At 50.0% G+C, this 9,112-nt stretch overlaps 1 pseudogene; it reads left to right on the top strand.

The window, feature by feature from the left end:
* The first annotated feature begins 1,863 nt into the window (after nucleotides 1-1,863).
* On the top strand, nucleotides 1,864-2,009 carry LOC116075608 (annotated as a pseudogene).
* Nucleotides 2,010-9,112: the final 7,103 nt, after the last annotated feature.

Below are 9,112 nucleotides of genomic sequence, written 5' to 3'. Positions count from 1 at the left end.
AGAGAAATGTGTTGGCGATGTCCCTAGGATTGCACCTTCCTGTTGTCTGCCGAGAGAGCCCCCAACAGAAGTCAAGTCTAGTGACTAAGAGAGGACGGGATAGACCCTACTCTGATAAACCCCAAGACAGACCCTGCTTCTAATCCTCTCTACCATTTTCCTCTCGAGGACAATTGTATGTGCCTAGCCACAGGTAAGAATTTTGAGTTGGGGAAATAGGGTCAGGACAGTACAGCAGAGACTCTGTGCCTGAGAACCCCACCCTGGGGAATAAGGTTCCCCCGGCGCAGACCTCAAGCACTCAACTCCTTGACCTCCCTTGTGGTCCTCTTGGCAGAGGCGCAGGAGGAAGTCGCAGGCCTTGAAGGGGTCATGTCTGAGTCAGCCTTTCTTGGCCTCGGATCCCAAAATTCACAGAAACAAGGAAGATCCTGGCTCGGAGCCACAGCACCAGCTGGGGAGGCGTGGCAGGGAGCAGGCAGTGCTGAGTCAGCTTTCCTTAGGCTGGCCGGCCGGGCAAGTCCCAGCAGCTGTATTGACTGGGGTAAGTCCAGGTTCTCTGGACTCTGGCATCTCTGGATATAAAAGGCAGAGAACACTGGTCCTCTCTGTTGGAGAGAGGACGGAGCCCTCAGAGAGCATCTCTAGTGGGTACTGACTCAGGCCTGGGCGTAGCTGTGAGAGAAAGTGGAGTAGATGAGACAGCACCTTGTCTTCCGGAACGCCATGCTTGGTACTTATAAACCATGAATCTATTCTAGCGAGGCGCTGGGAAACAGTCAGTTTTCAAACACAGTTTCTGAAAGGAAAGAGAGAAACTGGGGAAGACGATGTTTAGCTTTGACTGGGAGGACTCAGTTTTATTCCTCCCCTTCTGTATTTTATGTGGAGATAAAAAGCCAACAGACTTTGTTCCCAATACTCTGATCCCCCTTTTGGGAGGAGCTACTGAGGGATGGGAAGGCCCGCGGCTTGGGGGCGGGGCATCCTTCTCTGCTTTGGGAGGTAACTATTGATGCTGGACAGTGGCAGCCTCATGAAAAAGAAGATCAGCAGCAGTCGGGCAAGTGTGGCAATCCTTGGGGACAGCCACCCAGATCATGTATTTGGCTGTCTGCCCAGCCAGTGTGTCCCTGTGCTCCAGCCTAGGGTTGCCAGCAGCTGCCTACCTCTGGCAAGGCATCCATTTGCCCTCTGGGACCCCTGCTGCAAACCAGTTCCTCCTTGCTTGGCACAGCCTTCCCCTTGAAAGTTCAGTTTTCTTGATGATTGAGACAGAAAACAGCACATGATAAAAGTGAAGATCTGTTGCTTCTTATTCTAGCAAGATCCAAAGCAGGAAGGAACCCCAAACTCATGGGGCTCTTCCCATTGGTGGAAGTCTGGCTCCGCACATCAGCCTGACGACTGCTTCAGGGTAAACCAACAGGTGACCCCCGACAGGAGTCCATGGACACACAAGGCTACACCCAGTCCCTGCCCAATTCTACAACCTCCCTTGGTACTGGAAGTCCTGTCCTCTGCACTCTTAAGGGGTGGTTTCTTTTCACTGCCATACCCAACCTACTTCCCGTCTATTGTACTTTGTCACCTCTTATCATTAATGTCAAATAACCTGAAGGGGCAGGGCCACAGAGGTGGCCATGTGCTCTCTCCCCAGCTCCTAATGTCTTCCCATGGGGCTTTCTGGAGATCAAGAATTGGGAGATTCTGTTTACTTGTGGAGTAAGTTTTTGGATAGGGAGCCTAAAGCTATCATCAGATTGTCAAAGGAATACAGGATCCAGAAAAATAGTAACCAGGAGGTTAGGCAAGACTGTAGAATATCCATTCCTTTGGGTAGAGCAATGCATGGCTGTCTCGGTGCTTACCGTGAGGTGGTGGCTTTTCCAGGATGAGAGGCTCATCCCATGCACTCTGCCTGTGCTGACCCCTGTGGTTTTCCTCCATGTGGGAAACTTGACCATGTAATTTGTGGCAATAGGAGACTGTGTTTGTGCTTGCCCCTGAACCGGGGGGGCAGGGAGATACACCATTACTTCTGCCACCATGGAATTCAAGAAGATCTACTCAATTTGCTTGTATTTTTATGCTACATTATTTCATGAGGACAAACATGGATTCCAGCTTGTCCAGAGAGATAAATAAACTGAAGGATGGGTCAGAGTGATGAGTCCACGAGTCGAGGAACTGAAGACAGATGGACTAGGATATATCATCTATCTATCTATCTAATACAGGGAGATACTGCTTAATATTTAAAGAATTTCTATGTGGTATGATTAAAACCTTATAAACAGGCTATTGTACAATATCTTGGGTATAATTATTCCAACTGAGTTGGACACTTCAGAACTTTTTTTAGCTGCAATTTAAAGCCATAATGTAATGTAACAAACCCACTAAATTATGTACTTCACTGGGTGACTGTTGAACATTGAAATAATTTGTATATGGAGGACCAAATTTCCCAGAAGACCCTTGGCAATGACTCTTTAGGTACCAAACCACAAAAGGCATAGCCCATGGGAGAAATAATTGTTAAATCTGATTTCATTAAAATAATAGAAAAAACTGTCAATAAGGTAAGACAACAAGACAGAAGTCATAGCTGTTAAAAGACTGACTCAGTGGATGAAGAGGGCTTGCTGTACAAACTGAAGGCTTGAGTTCAAATCCTCAGCAACCACATAAGAAGCTGGGCCCAACTGTACTGCCAGAACGCCAGTGCTGTGGGGTAGAGAAAGGAGGGCCACTGGGGTCTGCCAGCTGTCAGCCTATTGCAACATGTTCAGTGAGGGTGACAAGATAGAACACTGGAGTCCTCTGACAGCTTTGCACACGTGAGTGCACACACATACACACCCACACACAAGTTTTTAATCTCACAAAGAACTATCGAAACACATTACATTATTATTTATTATAATATTCTATATATATTTTTGTATTTTTATAAAACAGTGAACCACTAGGAATGAAACTCAGACATCTTACCAAAGAAGATATATAAATAATAAAATATATACAATAAAAACATTTAAAAGTTATTTTATTTATTTTTTTTGTATCCTGATCAGTATTTTCACTCCCTCCTCTCCTCCCAGTCCTCTCCCTTCCCCCCTCCCTTCACTCTCCCCTTTCCCTCCATATCCACTCCTCCTTCCTCTCCTCCCAGTCCTCTCCCTTCCCCCCTCCCCTCACTCTCCCCTTTCCCTCCATATCCACTCCTCCTTTCTTCTCTTCACATAGGTCAGGCCTTCCTTGGCTATTAACCAGCCAGGGCATATCAAGTTGCAGTAAGACTAGGCCCCTCCTCTCCTATTAATGCTAGGAGAGGAAAGGGTCCCAGAGGCAGGCAGCAGAGTCAGAGGCAGCCCCCTGCTCCCGCTGTTAGGAGTCCCACAAGAGGACCAAGCTACATAACTATAACATGTGTGCAGAGAGCCTAGGTCAATCCCCATGCAGGCTCCCTATAAAAAAGTGATTTGACATCATTTATTATTAGAAAAAAAATGCAAACCAGGACTGGAATTATAGCTGTGCACCCTCATGTATTATTAGGAAAATACAAATTTAGCTGTGTCCTCTCACAAACAGCTTATGCATGTGCTCAGGACTCACAGTCCAGGGCTCTGTGAGTGCCCAATAAGCCCTTTACCAAATGAGGAGTCACTCGTGCTGACTCCTAAGACGGGGTCTTCCCGTTTATCCACATCTGGGCATGGAGAGAACCAAGGAAGGGTCGGGAAGCTTTGAGGAGATTGTTTTCTCTTGGTGGCATTTACTCATTTATTTATTATTTAATATGTGTATGTGACTGTACACAAAAGTGTGAACGAACGCATTGGGGAGGGTGCACATGCCACGCTGCACATGTGAAGGTCAGAGGATCACTTTGTGGAGCAGATTCTCTCCATCCACTTCAACACAGATGAATTCAGACTGCCAGGCTAGCAGAGCAGGCTCCTTGGTCTGCTCATCCAGCTCACCTCCCTATATTCATTGCTCTTTTGAGTCAGGGTCTCATGTAGCCCAGGCTGGTCTGATAATTGCTATGTAGCTTAGGCTAGCCTTGAACTCCTGACCCCTCTACTTCCTCCTCCCAGTAGAGAGGTTACAGACACTCAAGACCATGCTCAGTTTGCTTTGGCTTTTGACATAGAGTCTCCCTATGTAGTCCAGGCTGGTCTGGAAGTCGCTGTGTAGCCAGACTAACCTGGATCTCACCATCCTCCTGCCTTGGCATCTGAATGCTGGAATGACAAGCAGACACCTATAGTATGACTAGTTAGAGCTGGAAAGTGATCCTTAATTCCTACAGGGCAGGTTCCTCTTACTACACACAACATCCCCACTCCCTCCAGGCCCCGATCAACCGGGTTGAGACAGGAGTGATCAGCTGAACCGAGAAGTCGGAGGTCAGTCTAGGCACACTTCCCTTTCAACTGACCCTCATCTGGGAGGATCTTACCTCACAGAAACTGCGTCCTATCTTTGGTTTCTAGGGCACTGAGACTATAGCTGTGATCCAGCTGCAGCCTACAGCCCAGCTGGCTGGCCCTTGTCCAAGTCAGGAAGTGGGGAAGACTGGCACATGCTGCTGGAGACAGAGGGTGTGCACCACTGGAGTGGCCGGGCTTTGTGAGTGCACCGGGAAAGACTGGAGGGGAAGGGCTTGCTCTCCTCTGGGAGGCCTTGGGCTCCAGAGCCTGTGCAGTGGCTGCTTGGCATCTTGGTTATTTAGAGGGCTCTGGAAGGGGGAGAGCAGAACCCTGGACTGGGAGGCTCTGTTCCCACGTGACTTGTATGAAGCCCCTTCCCCTCTTGGCGAGCATTCACTGCACTGTAACAAAGGAAATACAGAGTGGAAAGGTGGTTCTTCCAGAGGATCCGAGTTCAGATCCCAGCACCCATATCCTGCAGATCACAGCTGCTTGAAACTCTAGCTCCAGGGGATCTCCAGTCTACAGCCCCCCTATGGTGGCTTCAATAGGCTTGGCCCATGGGAAGTGCTACTATTAGGAGGTGTGGCCTAGTTGGAGGAAGTACATCACTGTGGAGGTGGGCTTTCAGGTCCTAAGCTTAAATTCAGCCCAGTATGGATGGCGGAGTCTCTCCTGGCTGCCTTCAGATCAAGATGTAAAACTCTCAGCTCCTTCTCCAGCCCCACGTCTGCCTGAATGCTGCCATGCTTCCCTCTATGGCGGTAATGGACTGAACCTCTGAACCTGTAAGCCAGCCCTTGGTCATGGTGTCTTTTCACAGCAATGGAACCCTAACTAAGACACTTCCCGAGAATGTATCCGTACTGTGTGAGGACGGGAGTTTGGCTCCTCAGAACCCACTTAAATGATGGTTGGACACAGAAACCTGCCTTAGGCGTCAGCCTCAGAAGGCAGAGTCCAGGGATCCCTGGCACAAGCTGGCTGGCAAGACTAGCCATAACTGTGAGCTCTGGGTGTGATGGAGAAAAGGCCTTTCCTCAATGAGTAAGATGAAAGAGGAAAGCCCGCATCAAACTTATAGTCTCAGCAACCACGGGATGCACAACAATACAGATGTGCGTACCCACACACACACACACACACACACACACACACACACACACGTATGCATACTGTATACAAAACAGAAAAATAAAAATTAAAAGAGAGAGAGAGAGAAGCCAGGCAAGTGCTACACGTCTTTAATCCTAGCACTTGGGATGCAGAGGCAGGTGGATTTCTGTGAGCTGAAGGCCAGCCTGGTCTACACAGGAAAGCTGGGGAATGTGTGCAGGCAGGTAAGGTTGCCAGCTCCTGAGATGAATCTTCCTCTGTACTTAACAGTTGGTTTCAAGAAAGCTGGGTGGTGGTGATGCACACCTTTAATCTCAGCACTGGGAAGGCAGAGGCAGAGGGATATCAGTGAGTTCTAAGCTAGCCTGGTCTACAGAGTGAATTCCAGGACAGCCAGAGCTACACTGTTTGGTTGAAAAAAAAATTAAAAAGGAAGGAAAGAAGGAAGGAAGGGAGGGAAGAAGGAAGGGTGAGAGGAAGGAAGGAAGCAAGGAAGGAGCTGTGCCTGGGTGCAACGCCACATGGAATGCACCTTAGGCAGCTTGGCCAAGTCCTTCAGGAGGAGACAGTACCAGGGCAAGACTAGATGGACTGTTTGGCTCAGGTGCAGACGTAAAAAAGGCCATCCAATCTTGTTCATTTCACTTCCTGTCAGAATGGCTGTCATCAAGGGGGCAGGGGAAGCCACTAATGCAGGCAAGGCGCCCTTATTCACTGCCAGGGGGAATGCATACCTGCACGAGATGGGAATCCATGTGGACATTCCTCCACAAACTGAAAGCAAGCGTCTGCTAGCATGTAACCCAGCTATACCATTCCCAGCACGCACCTGAAGGACTCAGGGTCAGTATACAGCAGAGACACTTGCTCACCGTGTTCACTGCTGTGCTGCTCATAGAGGAAACAACCAGCCTTGATGCTTGCCAACAGATAAATGGATTTCAAAAATGCGGTTCACATATACGATGGAATTCTATGCAGCCCTGGAGGAACGTGGAACCGTGACATTTGCAGGGAAATGGCTGAAACTGGAAACTATGTTAAGCAAAACAAGGCAAGCTCAGAAAGACAAACACTGCCTGTCTTCTTTTAGCAGGAGAGGCTTGATTTAAGACTATGCATATGGGTTTGACCATGTGTGTGTATGCATCTATAGATATGTATGTGCATATGATGAAACTCCAGGAAAGGGGATCAAGAGAGGAGAGAAAGAGATGTGAAGGGAGCTAGAGAAGAGTGAGGGTCGTGGAATAAATGTAATAAAGAGGCAACCAGTTAAAGGGGGCAAAGGAGATGACAGTGGGGGAGGGGAACAAGTTGGAAGAATGACACATGATGAAACTCATTATTCTCTATGATAATCTAAGAATTAACAGTACTAGTAATAGAGGGTCCTGGTGATATACACCTTTAATCCCAGCCTTTGGGAGACGAAGCAAGTGTTTGAAGGCAGTCTGATCTACATAATGTGTTCCAGGCCAGCCATGGCAACATTGTGAGACCCTGTCTCAAAAATAATATAGTAAGAAGAACCAACTGAGTGAAGCAAGGCATAACAAAGCTCACATGTAATCCCAGCACCTAGGCCAGAAGATCAGGAGTTTCAGGTCGACACAATGAGATTCTGTCTCACCTTGATCCCTCCTTACTAAAAATGCTTTTTATTTAAATACTAGGTAGCATACCACAAAGCTCATGGCGGGATGTAGCTCAGTGGGAAGAGTGCTTGCCCAGCATGCAGGAACCCATCTTAGAGCCCCTCAAACCGGATGTGGTGCCCAGTCATCAGAGCGCTTGGGGAGTAAGTCTGAGCAGGTCATCATCACACAAGAGTTTGTGGCCACACTGGACGGCATGTTGTCTCAACAACAGGAAGTTCTCGCACCACAAGTACCCTTGTGATACTTGGTATAGAGTATCATAATACTAATTAGTAGTGGCCTTCAAATCCTGTTGTCCTGTTGTCTAGTTCTTCTGATTGCTGGGTCCTCAAAGGGAGCACATCTGTGTAACTAGCATGCGTTAGGTAAAGGTGTTTCCGCAGCTACACAGATGTAAACATAGACTTCTGACGGGGTGGGGGTGGGGCGCTTGACATCCCTTGGACGACCTGGAAACAATGAGGATCAAGGATTGCATTAGTTCTAGGGGCCCTGACTTGAAACAGAAAAAAAAAAAAAAAAAAAAAACGTGAAAGGTGGGGCGTTGAAGCTAAGGAGAGACTGAGGAGCTGCTTCTGAAGGTAGGTGAGGCACGGCCTACCGGCTCAGGTAAGCTGGGAAGAATGTAGCAGCCGCCAGACCCTCCCGCGGGCGCGTCGCAATGACTCAGCCACTACCAGGAAGGAGGAGTGCTCCCAAACTCTGGGACGCCCCCAGACAGGAGCCTGATCTCCCAGGCTCTGGGACGCGAAGTCCCCCGCAGCGAGCATCTACACGTCCAGGACGGGACCCCCTCCCGTCCCGCTTTGCTCCCAGCGCAGCTACCCCTGCCTATCCCCGGGACGTGGCCGAGGGCGGTGAGAGAGCTGCGGGCGCCGTGGGGGCCACGCGGGTCCTGGCCCCGACGGCGCCCAGAAGAACTACAAGAGCTGTAAGTAGTGACTTCGAGGACTGGGCGGCGACCGTGGGGGAGCTCTATCCTTGGCGTCCCAGCTTTCCTCTCGGTTGTAACGAGGACTGAGAGGAGGTGTCCTGGCGCCGCCGCCTCTCTAATTAGTCCTGGTGGTGTGGACCCAGACGCCAGGCATGGAGGCAGCTCAGGTCCAGTGTGAGTCCCAGAGGGACTTCCTACACCTGAGGATCACCTACACAGACCTGCCAAGCCCCACCGGGCTGCCTACGAGCTCTCGGCTCCTGGGGTCACTCTGAGGGTCTCCAACCCCCCCCCCCTTCTTGGTGTCAGTTCCTCCGCACAGCCAGAGCTTACAATTCCAGCTGGACCGAACAGACTGGCCTCTCCTCCATCCCTTCTCCACTCATTCTCGTGTGAGAAAGTTGGGGTGCCACCCTGGAGCCCAAAGAGGGGATGGGCAGTCCTTCTAAAACGAATTCCCATGTCCAGCTGGCACTGGCAGGCCTTGGGGATGTCTTTGGCTGTTATGGGACCGGGGAGGCTGATGAGACACCAGCCCGGCTTCCCGGAGGGCCAGTTTCTGACGGGCTGAGCCCCAAACTCCAGGCACCCAGCTCCGAAGTGGAAATCCAGGACATGAACAGAGGGCACCAAAAGAACTAGATTGCTCTGATCTTTGGGACAACGGGAGTTGAGGGCTACTACTATTCAGACCATTGTCCCAGGATGATAGTGACTTCTTTCTTTTGATATTCTGGAAACTTTTACAAAGTTTGAGACCGAAGGAAAACATGCGGCCCCTTGTGCAAGCCGCGAGGTTCTCCCAGCCCTGGGTAGGCGGAGATCTGGGGAGACTGGAGATCCTGGCTCTGTGAGAGGGGAGGAAACCAGACGAGCTGGCTTCCTGTGGGGGCTCAGGCCTCGGACGCCCCGCGGACAGACGTGTCCTCCCCAGGCAGCAGCGAGTCCCGCACGGG

Source organism: Mastomys coucha, unplaced genomic scaffold (genome assembly GCF_008632895.1).
Source record: "Mastomys coucha isolate ucsf_1 unplaced genomic scaffold, UCSF_Mcou_1 pScaffold3, whole genome shotgun sequence".
NCBI classification, from domain to species: Eukaryota; Metazoa; Chordata; class Mammalia; order Rodentia; family Muridae; genus Mastomys; species Mastomys coucha.
This window is presented reverse-complemented; position numbering and strand designations above follow the sequence as displayed.